The sequence below is a fragment of the Protopterus annectens genome, chromosome 4.part0, assembly GCF_019279795.1.
Source record: "Protopterus annectens isolate FY-2018-M chromosome 4.part0, PAN1.0, whole genome shotgun sequence".
NCBI lineage: Eukaryota > Metazoa > Chordata > Ceratodontiformes > Protopteridae > Protopterus > Protopterus annectens.
Genome location: NC_056733.1, coordinates 1,079,856,360 through 1,079,868,712, shown reverse-complemented (window position 1 = coordinate 1,079,868,712; position 12,353 = coordinate 1,079,856,360).

Here is a 12,353-nt window from a genome sequence, read left to right as displayed (position 1 = left end):
TACATACCCACATATTGTTCTATACAGTAAGATCAAACCAACTTTACATAAATTAATTGCTGACTTTTCTTAAACCTCATTCCTCCTGTAAAACATGTTTGCACATATTATTCCCACAGTTTCCATCGTATTCTGTGTAATTTCCTCCTACCATTTTCTAAAGATCCCGGCTCCAGTTCTTTTTTGCCTATTATAATTAATATTCACTACTTCAAGTATGGTTGGTTTACACTTTGGGTGAACTCCAAGTAATTAAAAAAAACAACTTCGGGTAAATCCTGATACCCACACCCAGTCGAGGATTATTGCTGTTATACGAGATATTATTTAAAAAAGAAATTGCTTAGCTTTTTTTTAAATAATGCTGTTGTATAAGTGGATTTTTCTTTTTACACAATTTCATCCCTGTATGTGATTGTGAAGTATATACTGTTTTTGTTAATTTAAAAAAGAGATGAATATCGAAGGAAGAAATATGCCGAACATGCTGGGAAACTTTTAAAGTTAAATGCTTTTATTTTTAAGACATTCTCATGAATAAAAAGAGTGAATGCACATAAATTTAAAAATTTCCCAAGTGTTCAGCTTTTTTTTTCAGAATGATTTGTTTGAAAGCCACAAATATTATGAGAAAAGTAGCAAAAATATAATACAAAATTCTGGACAGCTGAGAGGTGTTCTGTACCAGTGTTTCTTCTTAATTATTGTATTGAAGAAATGTCATTACTGATGCTTAATATCTTGTTATGTACCTCTGTTATTAATGCAGACACTGATAGGTGTAGTGGAGTAAAAAATGTTTGTTTTGTATAGAGATGCCTAAATATGTATGCCTTGTTATTTGTAATAAGGGAAGTGACACTATCATACTTATTCAGTATTAGTGTTTATATAAAAATAAATATTATTAATGCAAATTACTGAAGAAAGGGATGTTGGGCTGATGCACTAGAAATCCTCACAATAGATTTTGTCTCCAGAGGAGGAGGAGGAGAAGGAGAAACGTCTTCCACATCACCTTTTTGCCCTATGAGGGAATGTCAAATGCAGTGCTGATAAAAATGGATGTAAAACAAAGAAATCCTCGTGCAGTTATCCATGTGAACTTTCTGCTTCTTAGATGAGGTATTTTTTGGCAGAAAGTACAACTATTTGATTATCCAACATGAAGTTTACTCTGAAGGACAGCTAGTGCAGTGTCTAGAGAATCATTTGCATTTTTTTAGCATTGGGCTTTCAAAAAAAAGCACACTGCATAGAACTTACAGACTTCTGTACTTCAGTTGTTGAAAAGCAGCTGTGAAGCTACTTAGATATTACAGTCCAGATTACAATCATTCCTTCAGCACTGGTACTTTTTTTTAAATGCTGGTACCAAAGATATGTTTTTGACAGCAATGTTGGATTTACAATGAGCCCACTGTTTGGTTTCTCCAATAAGTGAGCACATTTTAGCATGCTAATTAGTCTTTATTGTATAATTAACATTTAAGTACATGTCTGTCAGTGCATCAGCTGTGGCGCTAAGGCTGTGAATTCCTAAACAGCTTTATACTGAAGTGGGGTTTGATTTCTGCCATGTCTGTATACTGTCTGACAGTGCAAGTCACTTAACCAGGGTAATTCTCCTATACTGTGCTGGATAGAAGGCAGATGGATTTAGTTTATATTGTCTACACTCTTCATCATGTTTAACTCCATTTTCTTGAGTTCCCCTTCTCAGTTGAACATTTAATAAAGGGGCAGGAGCACATTCCAAGCATATGACTTGGCTAGCGAATCATTAACCACCCTTTCTCCTCTGATAAATTCCAGCTGCACTCCATCTTCCATCTCTTCCACTGGCATTTCTTTTAGATGATACTTTGAGAGTGTTACTCCAAGGTGATGCGTATAGTTTCCTTGTCCTCAACCCTGTCCCATTTTAGAAAACATACTCATGTTGATGCAGCCATCCAAAGTTACTAACATGAGCTCACAGCAGACCTAAAGCATAAGCCATACCAGATTTTGCTCCGACTCCAGTTGCAACATTATTGAATGCTCCACTCCTCTAACTGCAGCCAGACAGCAAGGTCTTGAGTGTGCTTTTAGTTACTTTTCCCAATTGTGTAATAGTAAGCTGCAAAGTGTAGCTTCATTGTCCATACTCATTCCTTGCTATAGATCACAATAATAAGTGACTCAGGCAAAACATTACTACAGAAATGCACATACACAGAGCAATCTCCAGCAAGAATGGCACTTTGTGTTTCTTCTTCTGACTGGTGAACATATATGACTGTTTTAAAATGCATTTTTGCCAAGCTATGAGCAGTGAAATACCTATATTAAGGAGGTACAATAAGGCAATAAGGTCATTTGACTACTGTACATTTAAGGAAAATATGACAGATGATCCGAGTCAGAATATTCATTCCTAAAATGCAGTGCAGACGTATAGCGTTGATATCTTCCAATAAAATATTATGCATAACATTATTTTAATCCCATACAGAGAAAATATGTCATGTCCTTCTTGAAATCTGAATTTGTTCAGAGTCAGTGTAAGTCATCTTGTCACCTTATTTTGAGCACAGCTCTTTCAGAAAGAGTCCCATTAACCTACATTAACTACAAGGACCACCAGTAGGACAAGTTAATAAACTTAGTCAATAAACTGAATACTTCATGTAAAGGCAGTAAATTGTGGCTTGTTGCTTTAGTGTACATATTGCCCAGTAAACTAACAAAAGCTGTAAGGTATATATAATAACCACCATCTAAGACTTAAAAAAGTGAAATAATTGGAGCTAAGTGTATGGGCAGGAATTTGTAATAAACAGTGAAAGAAGGCTTTTCTTTAGTTTAGGATTCACCAAAGCAAGAATGAATGAATGTGAAGGAATGGACTATGGCACTTCATGGCACTGATTGCACAGCATCAGAGATAAAGGTGTCAGACGTACATTTCTCATATTATACAAAAGTGCTTGTCATATTCTCCTACAGTGAGTCATAGCTAAACCCAAACATAAAACCTACTGTTCAATCTTAGCCTTACTACAGGATATGTACCCAAAGAGTGGCGTACAGCAACAGTGGGCCCTCTCCACAAAGGTGGTGCCTCAACAGATCCTGGAAACTATCGCCCCATAAGCCTGACTAGCTTGGTCTGCAAAGCTATGGAAAGGATCATCATGGACCTCATAAATAAAGATATTGGGGACCTACAGACACTGGATCCTACCCAGTTTGGCTTTGTTAAGGGCAGATCCTGCCTCTTAAACCTGGTTGATTTCTTTGAAACAGTCACCAAGGCCATTGACGAGGGGAAGGTGGTCCACACAGCCTACCTGGACCTCGCAAAAGCCTTCGATACAATACCCCACTCGGGCATTATAGATAAGCTCACCAGCTTAAATATAAACCCCTATGTCACTAGATGGGTTGCAAACTGGCTCAAGGACATAACCCACATGGTTAGAATTGCTGGAGCCATGTCAGACTCCAAACCAGTTACAAGTGGCGTCCCACAAGGCTCAGTCCTGGGACCTCTCTTGTTCGGTATATATTTCTCGGTGGTACAGGCCAACACGGAAGGACTGTGGCTGACCAAGTTCGCAGATGACTGCAAACTGGGCACCATAATCAACTCTCCAGCCGACACAAGCATCCTCCAAAAGGGCCTCATAGAAACAGACAACTGGTGCCAGAGCCATGGCCTCAAGCTAAACGCCAAAAGTGTATAGTCATCCCCTTTGGCAAAACAAAGTGCCCACAAATTACCACATAGGTGGTAATCCATTAAGTACAGAAGAAGTCATTAGGGACCTGGGGACCCAAGTTGATAGCAATCTCTCATTTGACAACCACGTGGCCAAAGTGGTTAGAAAAACATTTTATATAGCCCACCTAATCATGAAGGATTCACATCTAGATCAGGGAGGTCATCGCCTCTTTACTCATCCCTCATCAGGCCCATAATTGAGTACAATGCCCCTTTTGGGATGTACCTTACCAGACACCTGCAGCAACTGGAAAGACCCCAAAAGTACCTCACCAAGAGGATCAAAGGGCTCAAACAGATGCCATATGCTGCCCGGTTAAAGAAACTCCAGCTCTACTCAGTGGCATACCGCCTGCTCAGAGGCGATCTGTGCCTGTCGTATAAAGCCATGTCCAACCCGAAATTAATGGACATGCTGCACCTCAGAAAATCCAAATCCCATCGAGCTACGCGCTCGAGAGACTTGAACCTCAGCACTGAAATAAATAGGACATGCTGGAGGGACAGATTCATAACCCAGAGGCTCCCTTCACTCTGGAATAAAATCCCAGTCCAAGTTAGGCAGAGTCCCACATTGACTCTCTTCAAGAGGAATCTTGATGAGTGGATGGGAGATCGTAGGTTTACCCCGGCTATCACTTCTGTGTCACTGTTAGACAGAGGTACAGTATACTAACCTCAAAAAAAGGCATAGCAAAATTAATTTAAAATGGGTGGCGAAAGCCAAACACACTCTGGCTAGGCTTATAAATGCCCTAGGGCAGATAGCCTAGTATGAACCTATGAACCTATGAACCTATAGCAACATCTCCATCTACCCATGCTGCTGTCTTGTCTTGCAATCTGTTTGGTTTGTATTTCGCCAAGTGAGATCCTCATTCTGCAGATTTTACAGTTTGTTTACAATTAAGCAGATACATAAGCCTAAATTAATCACATTAAAAACAGGAAACCATTTGTTCATTCAGTCATAGGGAAGGGAAATGAAAACCAAGACATTTAGCTGTTCTTTGTAAACTATAAAAATAAAACAGCTATACAATTTTGAAAATTGCAAATAAAAACAAGAAGTGGTAAGTTTGCCAGTTAAGAAGAAAGCTGACATAACAAGATAAGAGATGCATCTGATATAAAAAAAAAAGATACAGGGCTAGCAAAACTTTAAGATTTTAATCGATGTTTGGAAAGTTCTCACAATTAGAAAATCAGGAAACACATACATTTTAATATGTTTATTTTACCAAGGAACTTAATTCTTAGTGTTGATAGGTATTCAGTGTGTAATTATCTGTATGATGGATGTAGCAAGTAGTTATTTCCCACTTGGAACGTGTACCACCGATTAAAGCACATACAGTGAGAAAACTTACCTCTTTCCAGATGAACAGGTATGAATTACCCATTTGACTTTCCTTTGACTTCACAATCCAGTTCATTTAAAAAAAAGTATCAGAGCAGCTACAAGTCTGCATAACATAACTATAACAAGAAAAGACTGTAGTGCAGATTGTTAAAAATGTTGTTCCTGGGTAAAATTAATTAATTTTTTTTATTATTTGTTAAATGGATAAATGGGTTTGCCCAGGTTCATATAACTTCAGCAAAAAAAGTATCTTTGAAATGACTAAGACGAAAGTTAAGTAATGAGTGGAATAGGCATATAATACAATGTGTACAACTGAATATCTCAACAGAATCATCTTACACACATTGCAAGTTATTCTGTAGGTCTGGAATACAATTTTAAGCAACTCACGAGTTAAGTGAAAAAATGTAACAGTAAACATATAACGAATCTGCAGTCATTTACAATCTAAACAAGTGTGTTCAAACAAATGCATTTTAATTAAACAGACTGAACCATAATCAAGTTAGTCAAGACATACACAGGATGAATAAATCTATTATCTAATATAATCACAACTTAGACCAATGAATGGGGAATAGAACATTTACACTGGGCCTGGCACCCATGTCCCTTATGGAAAGAGGTAGCATATAAATACCTGGCTTTCAGTGCCCTACTTGGGTGTAGGATTTTATTATTCTTTTGATAAAATTTGGCAAGGCTTAGAAAGGCCTCCCCATTGGTCATTAGGCTAGTAACAACCTATGAATCTATGAGTCTATGAATTAGTTACCTCACTAGAAAAAGCAGGATTTTCTTTTAACCAGCAGCTCACCAAGCATCAAAATAATCCTAAACAATACTGGACAAACATTAACAAACTTCTTAAACCAGTCCTTTCCACAGTGACACTGATATTAACATTGTTATCACTTTTGATAAGTATTTCATAGACATAACTAATTCTGTTATGCAAAACAGTAGCTTTATATCAAGCAACAATGGTTGACATGACTTCTGTGGTACAGTGAATCTTCAGCAGAAAATGTCACCCAGATAAAAAAGATGACTACAAAACTTAATCTTACATCATTCATTCCTGGCCTACTTCCATCTGAATACCATCAAACTACAGCTGATTCAATACCCTGTTCTATAGGAATATTTATAAATAGATCTCAAGTGACTTTTATGTTCCATTCCTATGGGAGCAATGTTATATTATTTATTTAAATGTATTTACTGCATTTATTTACCGGACTGGTAAACCAGAACCAAATCCTACCAGTCTGCAATGTTCAACAGAAACTCAAATCACCACCAAGGATGTAGATACACATTTATTAGGATAAAAAGGTAAAAACATTAAATGCTTTTGTCCTAAAGTGTTAAGGACTTCATCAGAACTAAATATTTTGACCAAAGAGCCCTCCTAAAATTCTGAAGATAAAAATCACATGACTTAATTAAAATCACACACCAATCCTATTTAAAAGTACAACCCAGGAATTAAATCCACAAAAATCTACCTTAAAAAAGCATACAGTAAATAGAAATATAAAAACTTCTATTCTAAAGGATAGCAAAAATGTATATAAAAATGACATAAAATGGTAAAAATGAAAATAAATTTTATTACTAAAAATGAGTTTTATTAAAGTGTAGTAGCCCTGAGCTTTAGAACACCACTAATTGAAATTTGGCCATTTAATCCAGGGGGAGTTTCAGCCATCAATCTGAGCTGCCACTGTAGTTCCCCATATTTGATCAAAGTCTCCCAAGGGCCACCACGTGAGTTCAGATGGACTTGTTCTAAAATGGCAAACTTGAAAGAGTTATGCCCTGTATATATTTTTGTGTGTCTAAAAAAGCATTATTCTCATTGCACGTTCTAATGTCATAATAATATTTGTATACTCTTTTAGCTAGTGTCCTTTCTGTTTGCCTATATAAAAAGCTTCTCAATCCATACAGAGACAGATGTAAAGCACACCTAGGGTGTTACAATTACAGTTCTTAGGTAGGTAGATAGGCCTACCATGAACTTTCATTGTGTCCCACAGGAGCATGTATTTACACTGACTAGAGTGCCCACATTTAGACATACACATGTTGCTTTCCTCATTCACATCTCTAGGGCTTTTTAAACTCATTACTTTCTCCAAGTTATTTTTAATATTTTGACCTCTTTTGTAGACAAACTGAGGTTGAGTACCCAAAACCTTAGTCACTCCCTTGGTCAAAGTGTAAAATATCCCAATTGTTTTTAATTAGTCTTTTAAAGTTCACACTATCTAGAAAACATTTTAAAGCCAAAGCTGAACTGAATTGCCTCACTGGGTCCTCTCCAATGAGAAATGGGGTTTCATTAACATTGTTAATGGATTTTTCCCAAGCAAAACTTTGAATCTTCCATGCCTTTCCCTAGCGACTTCTATCCAAATATCATGGACCATCTTGTGTGGGTACACTCGCTCAAGAAATGCTTGCATCTGACAAAATAATTCAAGTGATGAAATCAGACAAAGAGGGTTGTATTGTTATAATGGATACTTTCGACTACTCAAATAGAATATTAAAAATTTTATTCAGTTCTGATGTATATATCCCTATTTCTCAAAATACAATTGATTTAGTGTACAGAAGTATTGACCCTTGTGATTGAACCATGCCGTCTGGATGTAAATCCTGTGCTACCCACAACTAGTTGTGGATTACTGATTAAATAACCATGGTATAGGATAGAGGTATGCTGCTCAAGTTTATGTGCTGAAAGTTTCTTTTGCTACAAATATTAACTTGACATGGAAGGGTGTCAAAGTCTCTGTAGTAACCATCATTTACCAAACTTCTCTTAATAATGTAACAAAGAGTCAAGCAGATTCTTAAATTCAAGAGAAATGAACTCTGATTCACTCCCATAAAAATGTTTAAAAGAACCTCGAATCCCTATATTCTTCCTTAAAAAATTCAACTACTTTCTTTACAAAAACATATATAACCTCTTGTTATTATAACTTGTTTTTATTTTGGCTTAAATTTGACCCCCTCGTTTATGATCCAATCACCTCAATATCTATTCAGACTCTTAAAAAAGGGATTAGAGTTCTTATCTTTCCATGTTGTTTTCAAATATTATCATAATTTTATTGTTCTTATTATTATTTGAATGCTTTTTCTTGAAATTGGCTTTGTGGCTCTTTCTCTCTGTGGTTCTGTCATGCTCCCCGATGGATTGAGCTATCCAGAGTGCTGAACTACAGTATATTGTATAATGACTGGTCCACTGGATGTAGCTGTTGCCTGCATTGCTGACTTCCCACATTTTTTAGTTTTTAAAATATATATTTTTTTTAAATTAAGAATGCTTTCTATTCAGTCACACTAAAAAGTAAAAAATAAGGAAGAGTGGAAACTTTGCAAAACAAAACACTTTTCTCCCCAGGCCTCCATTGAAAAAGGGTGAAAGCTCAGTCAGACTTTCCCGTTCAACAAATGTCAAATAAATAAACACAGGCAATATGATTTTAGAAAAGCATTTGAGGTTGTTTTTGCTGATTCCTGCTACTTCTTCTGGTACGTCATTACCAAAATCAGAAAAAAAAAACACCCTTGAATGCTTTGCTGAAATCAGGTTGTGTGTGTTTTTCTTGCAAAGTTTTCACCCTTTTTCCTTATTTTTTACCTTTTAGAGTGAATGAATAAAAAAAAATTCTTGATTAAAAATATGTTTATTTACTTATACTTTTCATGTGTTCAAAGTCATTTTGAACTTTTCTAATTTACCAATGTAGGTTTTCTTCATAGGTGGTCAGGACAGAATATGCCAATTGCAAGCACATTATATTTGCATAGAAAAGTTTTACAACTAATGGTAATCTTCCTTCTGTTGATCTTAAATAACCTCAGCTATCCTGTTTTGTTTCACATGTTATTTATCTATATCCTCATTGTGGATTGCTACCTGTTCTTACCACAAAATCTAGCTATAAATCATCTTTGAGTAAATTCTTCCCCAAGGAAACAACAAGGTGTATTAAGTTTATTGTCCCACAAAATCATAATATTGGCTATACTGGGATTTGGTTACATGTAGTTTTTTTTCTGAAAAATAAAATAATCTCAGAGATGTTTGTCAAACTAGTAATATAGTGCAAAAATGCAAATCCTTCCTTGTGGTGGCTGTGCATTCTCTTTCAGTCCTAAACTTCTCTTAGGATCATAAGATCATAGGGGATTACTAGGCTATTAACCCTAGCTGGCCTTTTTAAGCCTAGCTTACTTCCTAATAATATTAACAAGGTTTTGGGCTCTTAGAATCAAACCTTGTATCAGTGAGGTAAATATGTTAGTCATTATGCCAAACCCTCCAAATAAGACATCTTCTAGAGGATACTGGTGGGAGCACTCTCAATCCTCCAAGAAGGAGTCAGAAGTGAAAGACTCCTAAGAGAATCAATGTGCTTCCTCTTGTATATGTTCTCTTTTTTGGAGCATAAAACAGGAGGGACTCAGAGTTATCAGAGGATTCTGAATAAACCTGCATGGACTGTTTGAGACTATCTGCTCCAGTCTGACATCTGGATGTTTGATGAAGTAACCAAAGCACACATTGCTGGATGATTCTCTCTATAACCTTAAACACCAAACTGGAGTCAACCATAACCCTCAACATCTGACCTGGTCCTACCTCCATGCAAGAGACAGAAGTGAGTGGCATAAAGGAGGGAATCACTACTGGTGACAACTTGACAACTTCAAGAAGGGGATTGCATCAGAAGAGTCCTAGGCAGAAGTCTCAAACAGGAAGAATGGCACCAAGCAGGTTGGTGCTAAGGATGGTGCCAAATACTCAGCATAGAGCTCAGGACCAGAGATTCAACTATCATCGAATGCCTCAGTGTCAATTAAAATAGATGCATCAGGTCTATACCTGATACAGATAAACCAGTTATCTCCCTATACATTGCCTATGGATGATACCCCCTAGCTCCAAAGCCATTGGTGCCAAAATGTGGACCAGAGAAAAGGTTCATTGTGATCTATCATAGAAATGGAGGGATGAGATGACACACATTTCAATCTGAATCTGCAAGACAGCTCTCATGAAAGACTTTCAATCCATGTCACCAGTACTCCTGAAGGACTTGACAGATATAAGGGAGTAGGTGGATGGGGACCTAGACACAAAACAAAAAAACCTAAGTCCTCCTTCAGAACATTTTTTTGCACTTAAGGTTCCCACAATTTCCATTGTATTATATGCAATTTGCTCCTACCCTTTGCTAAAGATCCCACCTTCAGTTCTTTTTATGTCTGATACAATATTCACTATTTCAAGTATGGTTGGTTTACACTTTGATTTCCATTTTCTAGTAACTGGTTTTTGGCAGCCACCAAAATTAAACTTAATAAGGCCTTTCTATGTCTACACAATTCAGATCCTGTATCCCAGCTCAAAAAAAAAATCATTCCTAATACTCATTTGTTCACCCAATAATCCTGACAGAGTACTTTATAGGAACTTTTAAAGTCTGCCGTCTCATTATACTCCAAGAGTATATGCTTCTAGGTACCACTTTCTTCCGTATTACACCTCCAACATTTGCCATCTACCTGAAAAACAATTCTTTGGAGTCTGCTTGAGGTATAAACGTACCTGTGTAATCACTTCCTGGCAAACATCCTAAATCTTCTAGATTCTGTTACATATTTGGGAGACACACATATGTCCTTCTATTTTTTCTTTGTGAATTGCTTATCTAATCTCTCTTTCCAATCTTGTCTGACCTACTCTATTTGATTCATGTAGTTATTGAGCAATATTTTATATGCCCTACTAATTATCCCTTTTTTAACAGCAGCTTCTGTTCTAGATTCAGTTAAAGACTCAACCACTGCAGGTCTTTCATTTAGGATTCTCTTCTCTTTGCCTATACTTTAATATCAATCGCTAATAGGGAAGGCTGTCTCTAGCCAGCAGTCCAAACATCTTGGCCTCTTCACATTCTATGACTTTTCCTTCTCTAATTATTTGTTCCCAGTTTCTTGGTTACTTTGCTGGCTTGCACCAGTAAATTTGAGCTCCCTCTTGCTTAATCTTTATACTCTTAATTGCTGTCATCCCTATTAGCAGAATCTCCTTTCTCCATTCTCATGTTGGCTTAGTTTTTAATATATTTTTTGTTACTTTATGAATATAATATTCTGTATGACTGTTGTTATTCTCTGATCTGCATCCGAAATTCCAGTCTTTCCTTATTTCTTGATTTATCCCCCTGCTTCATCATTATCACCATCCCTTTCCACTTTGAACTATAGCTTTCTACTTGCATTATGTATAAGAGCCTTATCTGTGTAACTTTAAAATATCCTTTCAAATATGTCAGTCCTAAACCTCTTTTTCTACTGGAAGCATCAACGTATCCCACTTGACTCTTGTCCTCTTCCCCTTCCAGATAAAATCCTTCATATCTTTATTAATTACTATCTCCAACCTTTCCTCTGGTTGACAAAAATATGCCTGAACTGTGTATAAGACAAAAGGGACAAAAAATTTTTACTGCTTGTATCTCACTATCTATAACCAGGTTTACTATCAAAATGTTGCAGGACACAATAAATCCTGCTCAGAATACAAGAAAAATATTTGCAAAACTAAAAACATTCAACACAGAACAATGCCGAATCAGCTGAACAAATTCAGCAGATTCAACATTATTGTCAAACACATCACATGATGTCCATGTAGGAGTGCAGATAAACTAAGCTCCTGCACTTCACATCATGTTTTTGCAGGGAGGCAAGCCCCCCTGCACCCCCCCCCCCATGGGAGGCTGCACCACCCACACCCCCTCCTAACTATATATTCCAACTCTGAGATTGCACTATAGTGAGGAAAGTGATGAATTTCCCAAACTGAACTGTACCACGATCTCTGGACAGTACTTCAATTTCATATCAGTGAATGCACTGTGCATTCGCTGATATGAACTTTCAAACTCGGAGATATTCAGCAACATGGAAAATCGAACATCCATGTTTCGAGTTTTCCATCTGCAGAGCATCTCCATTCGCAGTTTTGATAGTAAACCATATATCCATAAGTAAGAGGATCCAGTTTCTCAGTTTTTGTATTGTCTTTTGTTTCGTATCTTCCCATATATCTTTGGCTGCCATAAGAGAATCCTTTTTAACCCATACTCCTAAATACTTTGTTTTATCATGTCCCTGTAA